The sequence below is a fragment of the Octopus bimaculoides genome, chromosome 15 (assembly GCF_046866305.1).
Source record: "Octopus bimaculoides isolate indiv1 chromosome 15, ASM4686630v1, whole genome shotgun sequence".
Taxonomy (NCBI): Eukaryota; Metazoa; Mollusca; class Cephalopoda; order Octopoda; family Octopodidae; genus Octopus; species Octopus bimaculoides.
This window is the reverse complement of record NC_142942.1, coordinates 53,256,625-53,261,624: the sequence shown is the minus strand read 5'-3', so window position 1 is coordinate 53,261,624 and position 5,000 is coordinate 53,256,625. Positions and strand designations below refer to the sequence as shown.

General features: G+C 36.3%; 1 protein-coding gene across 6 annotated transcripts in view; it reads right to left on the bottom strand.

Annotated features, from left to right (window-relative positions):
- Nucleotides 1-5,000, bottom strand: part of LOC149132534 (uncharacterized) — a 127,797-nt gene that overhangs the window by 91,546 nt on the left and 31,251 nt on the right. Inside the window, exon 1 of one of the 6 annotated variants that reach the window (XM_089363873.1) lies at nucleotides 361-1,453. The exons of the other annotated variants lie outside the window; for them this stretch is intronic. The gene's annotated coding sequence lies outside the window, so the exon portion shown is untranslated. Of the gene's footprint in view, nucleotides 1-360; nucleotides 1,454-5,000 lie in introns of those variants that run through there. 6 annotated transcript variants of the gene reach the window in all.

Sequence of the window (5,000 nt, the reverse complement as noted above, 5' to 3'; positions counted from 1 at the left end):
TGAGCATATATGTATGTGCATGTATGGTTATGAATGGATGAATAGACAGACAGACAGACAGATAGATAAACACATAGACAGATAGAGAGAGAGAGAGAGGCAGACAGACAGACACATAGATTGAGAGATAGAGAGACAGCCAGACAGACAGACAGACAAACAGACAGACAGACAGACAGACAGATAGATAGATAGATAGATAGATAGATAGATAGATAGATAGATAGATAGATAGATAAACAAAGCGATTGATGATCAGACAGACAGAAGGACAGACAGACAAAAGGACAGACAGACAGAAGGACAGACAGACAGAAGGTCAGACAGACAGATGAAATATGAAAAATTGTCAGAAATTACCTAAATATCTTTCAAGTTCATTACCAATATATAAAGTATTCCCATCTTTCTTTTGGTCAAAAGAAAAGAAATTGTTTTTAATCCTTATTCGTGTTTTTTTTTTATATATATCCTCATCAAATGCCGTCCACATGGATTATGCTAATCGATTTACCGTTATCTCAGACTCTTAGATGACCTGCAGCAGAGTGTCACCTTTGACGCTGTTCCTCAAAGTTTTTACAACTTCCTGCTAAATGTAAATTATTTCTAGCTTCTTGTCTTCATAACGGCTTTACCGTTAATGATAGAGGGGGAGAGAGAAAGAGAGAGAGAAGATTAGGTATGAGGGGAGATGTGTGTAGGAAGAGGTGTGTGTGTGTATATGCATGTGTGTGAATGTGTATGTATGCATTTGGGTGTATATATGTTTGAATACATGCACATTTGATTATATGTGTGTGTATATATGTATTTGGTTTGTGTGCTTGCTTTTAAGTCTTTGAGTGTATGAGTTTATGTAAGTGTGTGTGTGTGTTTGTGTGTGTGTGTGTGTTTGTGTGTGTGTGTGTTTGTGTGTGTGTGTGTGTAGTGTATGTATGCATATTTAATTTGTGTTTGGTTTGTGTGCATACTTTCAAGTTTTTGACTGTGTGGGTTTATCTCAGTGTGTGTTTGTGTGTGGATGTTCGTATATGTTTCTATTTGTCTAAGTGTGTGCCTGTATGTATGTGGGTTGGTGTGTGTGTGTATGTTTGTGTATGTGTCTAATCTGTACATAACCGGTGACAGGTACAGACGAATAAGAGGTGGCGAGTGGGGGGGGAATCTCTCACACCTCTTGTTCTTCTTAATCTAACTTTAATATTCAAATGAACGGCCAGAGGGGGTTTGCTAGATGCTGTGGAGGTGTTTGCGGTGGGGGTGGAAACAAGGGATCAGGCCAAGTAAGGGAGAAGAAGGGGGAGAGGGTAATAGATATTATAAAGAATACAGCAAACCTTTTCAAAATCTGAGAGATACAAACATTCTTTACTACTTAAAACCTAAAGCTTGTTGGCCTGCATACGTATGTAAATGTGTGTGTGAGTGCGTGTGAGTGTGTGTGTGCATGTGGATATATATTCACACATACAGACAAACATGCACAAACACACACACACACACACACACACACACACACACACAAACATGTACAAATGCACACGTTTACAGTGATTGGTGAATAAAATTCACATTAAACAGAAAATAAATAATCGAGAAAAAAATAGAAAGAAACAAAGACATTTATAAAGACAAAACAAGATAAGAATAAGACACATGCACACATACACACACACACACTCATGTATAGGCACATACTTACATATATACATACACATATATATATATATATACACATATGTATATAGACACATGTATACACACATATATACAACTATATATACATAATAGTTTTGGGGTTTTTTTCTTATGATGGAGTATCCATATATAAAGTAGATAAGGTTCTTAATCTATGTGTGTGTGTATACAAGAATGTGTGTGTGTGTACAAGGATGTGTGTGTGTGCACGCACGTGTGTGTATGCGTTTGTGCATGTTAGGTGCGTAGAGGATATCATAAGTGGAGTAAACATACTTATAGATTTGAAGGTCTGCTCTGAATACCAAAGAGGTATTTAATTGTAGATAAGCAATAAAATACACACACATCCATAAGAGAGAGAGAGAGAGAGAGAGAGAGAGAGAGAGACTGTGTGTGTGTGTAAATTACACAAGATGGATGGATGGATGGGTGGAAAGATGGATCAATCACTTGATCAATCAATATAGATAGATAAAAAGGTAGATAGATAAAATAGATAGATAGACAGATAGATAGATAGACAGACAGAAGACAAACACACAGATAGACACAAACATTGTACATATATACATACATACATACATATATATATATATATATATATATATATATATATATATATATATATATATATATATATATATATATATACAGATATATGCCTATGTATGAACCCACAACCACATCTGTGCCTATATCAAAATATATAGACTAACACACATATATTCATACACAGATACATACATACCTAGCCCTTGGATCCTCAACCCCTATTGGAGCCAAAAGATATCTATCATAACATATGGTTTACCTTGGGTATTTCAGACCATGCTGAGCCCATCCTCCTCCAGATCTGATCACAGCCAATTTCTTTTTGAGAGAGTAACAAAAAAGGAATTATTGTTGTAACTGTTGTTAAAGCCCTTTGCTGCTTATGGAGTTTAGACCATTGACGGATTTTCCCTACTGTCTTTCTGTTTCTCGCTAATTGAATCTCAGCCTCTCCTTTGCCTCCTTTGTCGGGTCTGTCTCCACTTATGTTTCTGGCATGTGTTTCCCTGAAGCAAGGCCTTCCTCTCCTAGGCTTTTGGTTTTTTTATTGTCATCTATACTTCTGCTTTCCTTATAGAGATGTGTGTTGGCCTTCTGCAAACTCATTTTCACCTCTGCAAGAGATGGTCCATGCTAGTCTTGGCTTCTATCTTTTGACCTGTCCAGCATGAGAGGCCTGTCCGGTATCTTGTACTCTTCTGGCATGGCTCTTAGGGTCATTGAAGACCTTGTAATGGAAGAGAGAGGAATAAAGATTTAGAGCAAAACCAATTCCAGTGCTGGATTAGTAATTCATATTTGTTCCTCAAAAGAATTGAAGGAAGAGTCAACTTTCACACACACACACACACACACACACACACACACACACACACACACACTCAAACACACACGCATGCATATATATATACGTGTGTGTGTGTGTGTGTGTGTGTGTGTGCGCACGCACGCTTTTTGCATGCCTTCATCTACCATCCCACAGTGTTTGACAACCAGAGTTGGTTTGTTTACATTCCAAAACTCAGCAACATAGCAAAAGAGGAGGTCAGTCACCCCAAACAAGAAATGGTTTGAACTATGATATTCCATCCAGCCATTCCCATCATGGAATGCAAATATAAAATATATATATAATATATATATATATATATATATATATATATATATATATATGTACGTGTGTGCATATACATATATGCATATATACATAGGTGCATATGCATTTACGTATGTGTGTGTGCGTGTGTTTAGTGCGCATATATGTGTATGTGTATACAGACAGATATACATCTACATGTACATATACTCATCCGCATACACACATGTCCACACACACGCATGCCCACACACACACACACACACACACACACACACATATACATACTTTTGCAGTAAATGTTTATTGTCAGCACTGACTATTGTTCCATTGTTGCCATTGCTTTCAGTTTCGCGCCAAACATGCATGAAACCTTTGTGTGCCAAGAGGTGGGGCTTGTTTGGAATAAACTCCATTGAAATGAATATACCAGCCCCCCCCCCCCACACACACACACACACACACTAACACTGAATGAAGATCAACATCAAGAGAACAATGAGGATCGACCAAAAACCTATCTGATTGACCGAGTGACATAGAAGCTAGCTCTTAATTATATTGCAGGTGGGGCCTCAATGCATTGGTTGCACACCTCGGGGTCAGCTCTATCAATATATATATATATATAGGCAGGAAGGTAGACAGGCAGATACACAGATATATATATATAAATATATATACTCAAAACACACAAACAAACGAGGGGGTGCTGAAAAGTTCCTGGCTTTAAGAGTTTCACAAAAGGCCTAGTTAAAGACCCAACCTTCCGAGTTCTGTTAAAGGACTTAATAAACCTGATATGTATATAGATATACACACACTATATATATATACAACTGTATGTATATATACCTCTGTATGTATATATAGTTCTCGCACAAGGTTTAGAAAAACTGAAGGACCACTGCAATAAATGTGTGAATCTGAGAGGGGAATATGTTGAATAAAATCATAATTAATTGATCCTCCTGTATTTACTTTTAGCCAAAGCCAGGAACTTTTCAGCATGACCTAATAAATAAATAAATAAATAAATATATATATATCATATTAATTTTACATATATATATTATCCGAAAAGTATAGTATTAAATATCCATCATGGCTGATCTTACCAATCAGTTTCGCATAAACTGTACAATGGAGTGTTAGGTTATAATCCAATTATATAACTTTACACTCATCAGAGCTAGCCGATATGGAAAGGAATGTAAAAATATGTATATCTTTATTGATTTCAGCAGAAGTAACAGAGTGACTCAAGGTCTGAGAGTTTCGGCTGTTGGCACTTATTAACTAGTTTGGTAAGTGCCAACGCATAAAACTTTTGAACCTTGAGCCACTCCCTTGCTTCTGCTAAATATTAATAAATACTAATAACCTGGTGTACATATGCTTAAGAATAAAGCATCAGTTGAGTAACGAGCAGTAATAAGGAATTGGGATGACAAAAAATGAACAATGAAGTTCATAACATAATTGATTATTCCTTTGTCATCCCAATTTCTTATATATATATATATATATATATATATATATATATATATAAGCCTTTAAGCATTGCTTAAAGGCTTATATAGGCATGTGCATGAGTGCACATGCATGCATTTGTGTGAGTGCACATGCATTTTTGTGTGTCGGTGTG